The sequence below is a fragment of the Diospyros lotus genome, chromosome 4 (assembly GCF_014633365.1).
Source record: "Diospyros lotus cultivar Yz01 chromosome 4, ASM1463336v1, whole genome shotgun sequence".
In the NCBI taxonomy this organism is placed as follows: Eukaryota; Viridiplantae; Streptophyta; class Magnoliopsida; order Ericales; family Ebenaceae; genus Diospyros; species Diospyros lotus.
The window spans coordinates 3,104,284-3,117,735 of NC_068341.1; positions in this window are offsets into that span (position 1 = coordinate 3,104,284).

Below are 13,452 nucleotides of genomic sequence, written 5' to 3' on the forward strand. Positions count from 1 at the left end.
GCTGAACGTATGAATAAAACCATCCTAAACAAGGTTAGATGTCTTCTAAAAGACTTTAACTTGCTTAAGAAATTTTGGGTTAAAGCAGTTTCAACTGCTTGCTATCAGATAAATAAATCCCTTTCCTCTACCATAAACTTTAGGACTCCTGAATAGTTGTGGAGTGGGAAAATACTCTCATTATACCACCTTAGACCATTTGAATGTATAACATATGTCCATAAGAAAGAAGAGAAGTTAGACCCTAGAGTCAAAAAGGCAGTATTCTTAGGATACCCTCAAGGGGTAAAAGGATACAAGCTTTGGCTGATTAATGAAAAGAAGACAATCATCAGTCGGGATGTAGTATTCAAAGAATCAAAATACTATATGCCAAATAAGGTGAAAAATATCAAGGCAGACCAAATTGTGACTTTTCAGTTTGAGGTGGAAAATGGCAGCCTTGTTGAATCTGAAACAGAGATCGAAGAGAATGAGGATTCAGCTGAAATCATTTTTGAATAGGATGATTATGTCCTATCTAGGGATAGGGTGAGGAGAGAGATTATACCTCCTGCTAGGTATAGCCATGCAGATGTTATTACCTATGCTTTTAATATTAGAGATTTAATTGAGCATAATAAACCTGTTAGTTATCAAGAAGTTTGCTTTAGCAAGTATAGAACTAATTGGTTAAAGGCAATGAAGGAAGAGATGGAATCTTTTGAAAAGAATAAAACCTGGATACTTGTTAATAAGCTTAAAGATCAAAATGTTATAGGCTGCAAGTGGATCTATAAAAGAAAGTGATGTGCCCAAAATACAAAAGAAATACTAACACCCCTTGTTTGATAAGAAAGTTCGCCACAAACAAGAAAATATTAGTTTTGATTCGCCACACTCTAAGATAGAAGAAGAAAGAGTTATAAGAATCGAGTAAATTTGCCACTAAACTAATGAATTGCTTAGATAAGAATTAGAATAAAAATGTTCTTGCACTTTCTTCATAAAAATGTTTATGTCAAAACACTACAAGATCACACATATAAATACTAATCTTAAAAGACAAACCTAATAATTAAAGAAAGATAATATCATTGCCTCTTTTGACAAAAGAGGGTTAATAATGATAAAAGATAAACCAAAAGTATAAAGTAAAACATCATCATGCCACTTTTAACAAAGGGAATCATGATTGCCTCTTTTGACAAAATAGGGCTAATGATGATAAAAGACAAACCAAAAGTATAAAGAAAAACATCATCATGTCACTTTTGACAAATGGAGTCATGATGATAAAACACAATAATACAAATAAGACAAAACACTCTCAAACATAAAGGATAAATGAAGGGTGACATCATCCATGACATCAGTTATGAGACTTGGGCTTGTTGGAAATACTCGAGCCTGGCAAATGGGCTGATTGCTTGGGCTTGATCATGGAGTGCCTAGGTTGCACTCTGGTTCTGAGCTTCCAAGCAAACAAGTCATGTAATTAATTTGGTCTTTAACTCCTTCACTTTGAATTCTAACTCTTTCAAATGGGCTAGAGTCTTCCCAATAAATAACTCAAGTTCCTTTTGAAATTCTTTAACCATTGAATGAGTAATTGGCCCAAAACTTACATGCGCTTGGACAACCATTGCCTTTGTTTTTTTACCGTTCACATCAAAAAATCAGGTATTCTAGGAGTAGAACCAGCCAGATTTAAGGCAAGGTTAGTAGCCAATGGATTTTCCCAAAGAGAGAGCATAGACTACCATGAAGTGTTCTCCCATATAGTAAAGCATATCTCAATAAGATTAGTCTTGGCCTTAGTAGCCTTATATGACTTAGAGATTGAGCAATTAGATGTCAAGCAGGGGCAGATTTATGGGGGGCAGGCACGGGCTGCAGCCCCCTCCCCCCAGATTTGCAAGGCAAATCTGGCCCATTTGGGGTGAGGGGGGTTGAAATGGCTTATGGATTTGGGGGCCAACCTTCCTCCAAATCCGTTCCTAAATCTGCCCCTGATGTCAAGATTGCCTTTCTACATGGAAACCTATAAGAAAAGATATATATGGACCAACCTGTAGGTTTCATAGAAAAAGGTAAAGAGAATAAAGTTTGCTTGCTGCAAATGTCACTCTATGGCCTTAAGCAATCTCTTAGGCAATGGTATAGGAGGTTTGATAAGTTTATGCTTAAAGAAAATTACACTTGGTGTAACTTTGACCATTGTGTTTACTTTAAACAGCTTAAAGGAAAGCTGTTCATATATCTCCTTATATATGTAGATGATATGCTTATCGCATGTAAGGAAAAAAAAGAAATAGATAAATTAACTCAAGCCCTAAAATCAGAGTTTGAAATGAAAACTCTAGGTGTAGCCAGGCGTATTTTGGGTATAGATATCAATAGAAATAGAAAAAGAGGTACTGTAACCTTGTCCCAATATGATTATTTAAAGAAAGTGATAAATCTCTTTGATATGGAAGACTGCAAACCTGTCTCTACCCCTATTCCTCCATACTTTAAGCTTCATGTTGTAAAAGATAATTTACCTAAGGAAGAAGTTGAATATATGAAGAAGGTTCTCTACTCTAATGCAGTGGGAAGCCTAACGTATGTCATGATAGGAACTAGACCTGACATAGCTTGTGGAATCAGTCTAGTAAGTAAATTCGTGAGCAATTCATCTAAAGAGCATTGGTCAGTTGTTAGGTGGGTTCTTAGGTATTTAAAGGGGTCAATAGATAAGGGTTTAATATTTAGTTCTAACACTGAAAATTCCAGCTACATTCAGGGTTATTGTGATTTTGATTTTGTAGCTGATTTAGATAAGAGAAGGTCCTTATCAGGGTATGTTTTCACTGTAGGTGGAAATGTGATAAGCTAGAAATGAAATCTACAGCACATAGTGGCTTTATCAACTACAGAGACAGAATATGTTGCCCTAACAAAAGCCATGAAATGTGCAATTTGGCTGCAGGGTATAGTTAGAGAGTTAGGTCTTGGTGACGAAATCCCTAGGGTATTTTGTGATTCTCAAAGTGCCATTCATCTTTCAAAGAACAGTTCATTTCATGAGATAACTAAGCACATAGATGTGCGTCTTCATTTTGTTAGGAATATTATATCCAAAGGACAGGTTAAGGTAGAAAAGATTTCTACAACTATAAATCCAGCGGATATGTTAACCAAATCTGTTCTAGTAGCTAAATTTGAGCAAGCTTTAGATTTGCTTAATGTTCTTCCAACGTAGCTGTGGAAGACATGTAAGGGTCTCTAATTCAATATTTAATCCATTCTTAAATCAATGTGGAATTTGTTGATTTGTGTGATTTAGAATTAATTAAATAATTTTTCCATTTACATTTTGATATTCAAATCTGATTGCATGTTGTTATATGAAATCGAGTTTCACTTATATTTATTTGATTTGAATTTAAATGTTATATATATTCTGTTGATATATATCATGTGAGCCTTTGGTTATATGGGCTGAGATTAGTTATGGGCCAAGCCCAGGTTCGTATGCCTTTCCATGTTTCGCCAACTGCTGGCCCAGCCTAATTTTCAGTCCCATTTGACGGTGCTATAAAAGGGCATAGATGCTGCCCTAATTCTAGAATGTTCATTCTTTCTCTCGCTTACTTTCTAAAACCTTAGTCGATGCCTTGAAGTGAGACACTTCCTCATGAATCCTTCTCTCGTTCGATTAAATATTTTGTTTCTATGGTAAGATCGTGTGGTAGGTAAATGTATTGTTTTAATCTCTGTCATGTTTTAATCGCCTGAGACGTGAGAGATTGGTAGGTTGATAGAGCAGATTATTTACCTTGATCGCGAGATCGGCTGAACAGAACTTCGATTGTTCTTGTTTTGTGTTCTATTTTAGTTTTCTTTTGGTTTGCAATACTGTTTTTACTTCAGTTAAAGATCTTGTAATCCGATTGTAACTTTGAGATTTTAATGGATTGATTAGAGGCTCTGCCTCTACCGTGAGTAGAATCTATTTTGATCAGAACACGTATCTTGATATGTCGCTATTTTGTGTGTGTGAGTTATGATTGTACTCTTTCGTTTCTATATTTCGTTTATTATGCTTAATTTGTTATTTGGCCGAGTAATAGGTTGCGTTATAAAACCTGTAACACTCCACAATACTTCTTATGCAATAGATCAAATTAGCCTACAAAAATGGATTGTTTTTAATATTTTTCCCTCATGAAATTGTTTTGTTTTGGTGGTTTTATTTGTCCTCTTGTTTCTCTTTGGCCACCCAAAACTTTTGGATGTTCTTAAACCAAAACAAGAAGTGGCACCAGTGGGCAGGGGCACGCGCGCAGTTGTCCTTCTCAATAAAGTCCATTTCTTTAGCACTTTCTGCAAACAACTCTAGATTGAAATTAGATTAAAAAGAAAATTGAGTCGTGTGTATTACCTTGCCAATGCCATGGATGAATTTGTGTACTAGCTAGCTAGCCTCACTAATAATAATAAGAAGTGGCAGAGAGGTTGTCATGTAGTTGTCTCACTCGACTAAACAAATTGACAATACAAAGGGGTTGGGTCCGAAAGTTGCAACCCAAACCCATTAAGACAGTACTTGTTATGCATTGTGATGTAACAATATCTAGTAATAGTAACTAATTAACACCTGCAATTAAGATCTAATCCATCTAGACCATCGATCACCACCTTTTGTTACTCTTTTTTTTTTTAGTTAGTAGCAAGGGAGAATAATTAATTATAAAGACTCAAATGAAATTTATTTTGAAATATTAAAATAAATTTCATTAGTATGTATGTATGTATGTATGTACGAGGATATGGAGAAAAATAGTTGAACGTACGTATGTGACATGCACCAACTTTACATAACTTCAAGTTGAAGCAACGAATGGTGAACGTAGAGAGTATATGAATACGTAATCATTTTGACAAGTACAATTTCTTTGCTTTCTTTGTGACTTTAGTTTCCAAGGTGCCACACCACTTACCACTCTCTTATTTTGCTCATAAAGATATATAGTTACTCCTTTTCTCTAATTAATTCAAGTCACAGTGCTACGTACAATATGATTACAGTTTCTAAGAGTATATATATATATATATATAAAAGAAAATGAACAGGCTAGGGTGGGAGAGAGATTGAAGGAGAGAACTGGCCATGAGGATTAGCAGATGCAAAGCAAAGGTATTAGGTGATGATATGCCCCTAATCTTTCGGTTTATGCTTTGAAATGTTGGGCTTTAGTAAGACAGGACTATTGATGACACTTCAGCAAATCTCTTTTCTGATGATGTCCTCGAAATCATTACACCTCAGTGGCATTCATTTTCTCCTCTTTTAAGAGCTCTTTTGGGAATATGAGCTTGTTTATGGGCTTTTGAGACCCTAAAATAACTTTCGCTTTCCCATGATTGCCCTTCCCGTGGCCTCAGCAAAAGTTGTAGAATTTAATAACAAATCAATTTGGGGGGTGGGGGGTCCAGACCCTTCATAGTTTGTGATCTTGGGAATCCATTACCATCAAACCCTAATCTCAGCAATTCTGCTCAAACAAAAAAAGGCACTAATTTCCACACACCAACCTGTACACCACCCTCTTTCTCATTAACCCTATATATGCTCTCTGGGTGATGATGCAACATATATACATACACATGCATGCAACATTTTCGCAAACAAAACAGAAATGATAGCAAATGCAAAATTTTCCAAACCCTAAACGTGTTCTCCAAATTCATATCTTTTCTATTCCCCAAAAAAGTAGTTTATTTTGCTACGTTTGTCTCTTCATTGCTTCCCTTGTTTTAGGAATAATTTTGTTGGAACACCCACCAAGCTTAACATGGGTGTCACGCATTTCAAAATTTAAAGTGTTTTGGTATATATGCAACAATTTTTATTAATTTCCACATTTTGGGCTTGCAATTTTCTTATTACAAAAGAATAATTTTAATTACCATTAATGGTGTAACGACTCGATCGCCCTCGGTGTCACGGGTTTGAAATACAAAAATTTACTAAAAGGGGGTGTTGGAGAAATGAAAATAAATTATGTAAAATATATATGTTGTTGCAGGTGTACTGAAAGAAGGCAAATGGTGGGCTAGCTAGCTTAGCTATATATATATTTGGGAAGGGGAGGTGTTTGGGGGGAATAGTAGGGGGAGATGGAATTGATGAAAAATATGGAAAAGTTGGTGGCAGTTTCTTTCTGTCAAATTATTCACAGCCGAGGGAAAGCTTTTGAGTGAGTGCTGAATGGTGATGGATTGGGACCTCTTTCTCTCTTTTATTTCTCTCTTATCTCTCTCTTTCTCTTATCTCTCTCAGATGGTAGATGAGATGTCAAAGTCCAAGTGGACAGCCCCACACTAATAATGATACTACTGCTTACTCATATGTATTCATCAAAGTCACAAAACTGGCCTCTTGAATTATTATTATTATTATTATTATTATTAGTTTGTGACACAGCTCAATATCTCAGAACTTATTAACTAGTCTCTTAGTTGAATAATGAATCTACACACAATGTGACACATTGTTAAATTTGATATTTTAGTTTAATTAGGTACCCCATGAAAATCTTATGGGTCATTTTTGAATCACATTTGGAACAGACTCCGTTTTTATGTTTAAATGATGAGATTTGTATGTGTGTGTGTGTGTTTAGTGTAGAGCAAGGAGAAGTACATTATTGAAAAGCGTAGGTGGAACCCACAGTTTAACCTTTGTGAAAAGTTGTACCTAAGTTTGGAAACTCTGGGGCACGGTGGTGGAGGGTATGTGTCCTTATCTACCCCAGAGTTGATGAGTGTGGTGGCCTACAAACTCTCCTTGGCATTGAGACTAGCTAGCTAGTGGTCTAGGATAGGAGTCAAGACCCTCGGGACCTAGCTAGTTCAACCATATAATATAACTCTATATTTCCAAGCCACAATAATCGTATTTATATGTAATTTTATTTATTAAATTATTTTATGAAAATATATATTTTTTAATTCAAGCTTGTGATCATAGTCACGAAGGAACAACCCCATATAATACGATTAATTAATACAACAGAATTGATTCTCCTATAAGATTTCATATAAAGAATATCATTAAAGCAACGTAAAAGAAGTCATCTTGTAATTATGACCTATTTTGATAATTGTTAATATATAAATATTAATGTGATCATGGAAAGAAAAAGGCTTCCTTTTTTACATTGTGCAATTGAAATAAAACTATATAAAACTCTGACTAATTAAGCACATATTTGAAAGACGAGCACTAAAACAAAGTCAAAGGAAGATGTATATGTAAACTTATATATCTTCTTGAAGATTAATGTTCATATAGTCTAACTTAAACTGGATCAGGTGTCAATTTTTTTTTCGTGATTTTAGGGGATAGCTTCCAATAACATCTATTTATCGAAACTTATGACACTTCTCGACGAGTACTATGTTCTATTTTACTATTAATTTATTACGAAAAGGGTAATTAATTAATAATAATATTGAAAATAGGAGAAAAAGAGAGAGTGGTTGAAATGATGAATTCCAGAAATAGGGCTCTCAAAAAAATAAAAGCAAAGTGAGTGTGTGATTATGACTGATGTAGCTATGATTTGCACAAGACATTATATTATAAATAAATATTGTAAAAAAAAAAATAAAGGAAAAAGAAGGAGCCATGATTAATAAGTTGGAAAATTTAAATGATATTAATTGTCTCATTTTTCTTTTAGCAAATAAGCAATAAATAAATAAATAAATAATTCTTAAAATAAATATATAATTAACAATGAAAATGGTGGCCTAACCTAAACCAATATTTAATTTAGATAAAATAATCCCCAAGATTTCTTTTAAATTTAAAGCGTCACCTAATGCAACAATCCAATCTAATCCACATTGTTTATATCTTAGAGCATTAATGGAATCAAATGATATCCCTTAGTTTAATAATAATAATAATAATAAATTAACATGAAACATTAATTAATAATGTAGAATGTGATAAAAAAAATATCAATATTTAAATGATAATTTTTTTTAATATATTTATTAACAATATTATCTCGAGAGTGATGTGATGTCACATAATCTTAATAATAATTTATGTAATGAAAATGTGATGGGTGTGGCCCACAAACAAAGACATGATTTTATTTACTTTATTGTTTGTATTTTATTATTGTTAATCTCTTCTATATATAATGCTTCCCCTTGTTAATTATTGCCTATACACTTGACTTGGGGCACATCTATATATATATATATATATAACATCTCAATGATAATATTTTCAATTTTATCCTATGTTTCGTCACATTAATATACGTTAATATATTTATTACACGCTAAACTCATGGTGGCAAGTGGTTAATATTACTAACCATTGATGATGGATCGATGTTCATTACCCTGCAACACAACACAAGATGCATGCATGATCGATGGTTAATATATATTACTAAGATCAAGATCAAGATCATCCCGATTAACTGACAAAAATATATATTTATAAAAATAATAATCCCAAAAGAAAAAGGTATTGGATGAATGAAATATACGGTGGAAAGATGAAAAGCCCTCAAATTTAGTACATCAATCATTGTAAGGGCACCACTCCACCATGGGATTAATGGAACCTCCAGTATTAATTAATTAATTAATTAATTTAAGATGGAGAGGAGGAGGAGGAAGGATTGTTTGTTTGTTTGTTTGTATCGATAAAGACAAAAGTTAAGAAATATTGAATTAGGAGAAATGACGGATGAGGACATTAAGGTGTCTGACGGGACATGCTACATCAGATGGGGATGGCGATTACGATTACGATGATGATGATGATGATGATGTTGATGATGTTGATGGGAAACAGATACATGCATACGTACATACAAGATACTACATTGCATTATTATACATTACATTACATACATACCATCGTGTGAAAGATTCATAATTATTGCTTGCCATCATGATATCTACTGTGTTTAAATGATATTAAGGTAATTTTTTTTGTGGGATTATAAGATATTGCAATGGATCTTTTTCTTAAATTATTATTTTATTTTTAATTTGTTGCTTATCAGTGGGCTATGTAGACGAAGAATTATGTGGGCCATATTTAATGGGCTTTGTGGGGGAGCCAGGGCCCATTTAGTTGATGAAAATGGACACACATCGATCATGGTTCAAGCTGGCAAGATTATTTTTATTTATTTCCCAAAACTAAGCTAAAGCAATTAATCAAGATCCACAAACATATCCTCTTATTAATTTATTTCTATTATTATTATCATTATTTTAACGTCCTTATAAAATGCTTGGCCACTATTGAACCCCTATATAGCATTGAAGTGGGATTTATTTGAAAATGATGGAAGGAGTTGGTCTTATCCCATCAGTGTATCCATACAACTCTTCTGTAATCTTCTTTCAGGTACTTATCAGCATAAATATATAACATAAAATAAATTTATATTTTTTAAGGGAAATTGCCATAGCTATTTTGTAGGCATGCCAGACTTCCTATATATATATATATAACATAATTGCCAAACGTTATTTGATGAATATTTAATTAGCCATGACTTTAATAAAAATAGATTTTAAGATTACCAAAAGTTAATTTCCCTTTTTCAGTTGATTGCTTTTGGCAAAGGGATATGGCATGGAGATCGAGATGGCCCGCTGATTGTGCAGGCAATACTATGCATGTGTGAAGCTTTGGGCCTCTCCTTTGGAAGCCTTTTTGTATGGTCACAAGTCATGGAATAGTTAATTTGAGGCCTATCCATGTCCTAGTCAAGGATAAGCTACATTTAATTTCATGAGTCAGCCTTCGAGAATTACTTGTACATATCTGTATGTATATATATATATATATTCTAATATATATTTTCTTGATATATAGAGTTATATTACACAATAAGGTAGGTAAATATCCATAATGCTGAGTGATGGCAATTCTTTTGACTAGTTGCTATAGGAAGACAGCCTGCATTGAAGGACAACGGGGGGATAAGGGCAATGCCCCATTGACAAAACAATTTCTTAAATTTTTCAGCAAAAAGGAAGAGTCTATTTTATTATTATTATGTATTATGACATACCATAAATCTCATTTCCAAACACTAGTAATAGCATAGGGCAACTAACTATTAATGCCAGAATATATCCATGGAAAAGCAAGCTCAATTTTCTATCTGAAACTAATATATAGTGCATGAAAGAAAGAACCCACAAAAAAAAAAAAAAGGGGGGGGGGGGGGGGGGGGGGGGGGAATAAGAAGGCAAAACGACAAAGTGCTTGAAATGATGGCTTTGTCTTTGTCCCTCCCCACCACCAACACCCTCCTCCTCATCTACCAGGGAATTATTGCGGTTCTATTCTTGGCTGTGTTTTTTTTTCCTTTTATTTTTCCCTTTCACAAAAGCCTAAAACAAGGCGCTGTAGTAGGTTTGTCCTGATTTGGGTTGTTTCTTAACAATTGATTTGTAGGGGTTTCCTTTCCCTGTCAGATGCCGCCTAACAACTGCTGCCTGCTTTAATGGAATTGAATACATGCGGTTGAATGGGCCCCCATTGATGGACTGCTGGGCCCCATTGTGGGCTTTTATGAGCCCGGCCTCATTCATCATTTTGGGCATCTACCATACTAGATGATAGACATAATCCATATCCATTTCCCATCTTTCTTCCTCGTATAAAGCACGTAGTAAAAGATTGATTAATTTTTTGACAGGGACAAGAGAGATTAATTAGTGAAAATATCACTCTTACCCCTTCTCCTACTCATCCACCGAGTGGTTAAATCATAGTCAAAGTAGCTTGTTTATTTCGAAGGTTAGCATCATTTCTTAATCAGTCAAATACAAAATATATTAAACTTCATAGATCAGGGTCTGATTAACATACACAAGAAAAATATACCAAGTTTTTTTTTATCTTATTGTGTGGACTAGTTGGTAGATAAAAGACTAATTAATGTCCTAAATGCTAGAATTATCAACATTAGAATTGTTTATTGCCTACTAGGTACACAATCAATCTAAAATTTAGATGCAACCTCAGTTAATAAAGTACCTAGTACAAGGTAAAATATCTTTTTGACAAAGAATGAGATTGAATAGGTAAAACATCACTCTTAGCCCATGGAACAAGTCTTCAATTGGGCTGTCCATTCATGGCTGGATAGATTTAAAGCCATATTTAACTAATGATTGAACCCTTTAGCGAGTGTGGTTCCCAACTAAATTATTGCTAATGGGGGGATCATGGCAACAAAGTCCACAAATTATTTAGTGTGGCAGTTGTTATTAGGCTTTCAAGTCACCTCCAAAGCTTTACTCAGCTTTGTTCTTGGAGAGAATATATACTAATATATGCAAGAAAGGTCCCACTGCTTTACAAAAACTTCAACCCACCTTTGTGGGTTAGTGAAGATTACAGATGCATACATGAATCCAAACTCCAAAGAGCAAGTTCATCCTAGTATATATATATATATATATATATATTTTCCTAGGTCCTACCATTTGTTTTTTTATTTGGCATGCTGCATAAGTTACATACTCGTGGACTACGGTTATTGGATATAAAAAAAAAAAAAATACACGTTGAAAAACATATAAATCAAAAAAGATAATCACAATCATTTATAAATGCAAAAGTGTTACTGTCACGCCATTCTAACCATAATGCCATGCGTCTCCACATTATGGTGGTTCTCGGCCAGTCACTGATAATATATTTACCAAAAGCTGTTCAAAAGAGGAAAGTGATTAATGCCATACAGTTCTGTAGTCCCTTTACAAAGTTCTATTATGCCTTTTCAGAAAGGTATGTTGCATCTACTCTATTCTAGATTTTCAAATTTTATTCGTCTTTCCTATGGTAAGCAACTTCAAAATGTACAATAGACAGCAGAACTGCAATTCAGAACCAGTAAAGTTTGAAATGGGTAAGCTAAAGCATCATGGACACTGAATCAGCCTGATTTGAACACCTGAATTTCAAGTGAAATGAAGTGCCTAAGCTTGTTTAGATTGTAACTGTTGGAGTTATTTGACCAAATGTGATATGTTTGAAATATATTTTAGAAACTCAATGACAGATAACTCGTGATTTGGAACCACAAGACTATGAGTTTAGTCTGAATCCTGATTTGGAAGCCAAGAGTCCATGCAAAGACAACCCTGTCAATCTATTTAAGTCACAATGGTCCCGCGAATTTCAACTATCATTACGGCAACTAGACTACCTAGTTTCAAAGGAATCTACTCAAGTTTGTCAAAAGGAAATGCATATGAAAACTAGCAAACTTTACCCCTTCTTTTTTTTTTTTACTTTTTTTTTTTTAGATGACGTCTTATTACTGGAACCCCCACCAACCGGCCCCACAGTCCAGTGAAGGATTAAATTAAGAACCTAGCGAGAAGTTTTGATTCCAGACACACCCGCAAACATGAAGGCGGAATACCCATCTATTGAAGTCGCCCTATTCGCTGAACTATGCCCTGGGGCAAGTAAACTTTACTCTTGCTTTCACAATAGTTAGTGAACGCTAGGCTTCGACGGAGGAGAGTTTCAGTGCAGTCCCATATAAAACCGAACTTGTCATGAAAGAAAGCTTCTCAAACGGCCTTTAATCTACAGGCAACAGATATAGCTTAAACTACAGTTAGTGTCCTAACATTAATGCCGTTTCTCGGTTGATGGATCTCCCGAGGTTCAAAAGCAAACTACCCTTCCAAGCATTGAACTATAAGGATATGATTAGAACTTAGAAGTTAGTTTGGTGACAGAAAAAAGACGACGACAAATCATTAGAAACAGAAGTTAAAAAATTGAAGTTGGATTTATTTATGTCTCAGTTTACTTAGAAATGGAGGGAAAATGAATAAAAAGTTTGAGAAAATATCAAGTTTCTAGGTTAGATCAATTAAAAATCGCATATGTATAGATAATTTTATTTTGCTTTGCCAAGAGAAATAGCAGTTGCAGAAACATATTAAAAACCCCAAAGGCTCAAACTCAGCTTCCGGAATCTATATTATTCATGCTCACACCTCACATTTGCGGTGACTTGGGGTAACTTATAGGAGGGTCAGGATAAATGTATTTTTCACTGAACATTTCAGTAACCAAATTAAATATGCGCACTCGCCAATACGCATACACTTGGTCAGTTGAACGAGTCAATAAAGAAGCTGCATTGACCATATTCATCAAGTACATACAGCTAAATACACATCAAAGTAGCAAAATGTCTTCCTCATGGGAGACTTAGGAGGGTGCGTTTGATTGACCAAAATTTTCAAGAAAAATGCCCATTTTCTACTCAAATTCCAACTTGTGTTTGATTTCCTTTTTTTTTTTTCTAAGCAATTTATTTTCTAACTTTTGGTCATGTGACCTGATTTTCCTTCAAATGCTAGAAAACATTTTCTTATGGAGAGCTAGTTTTTATT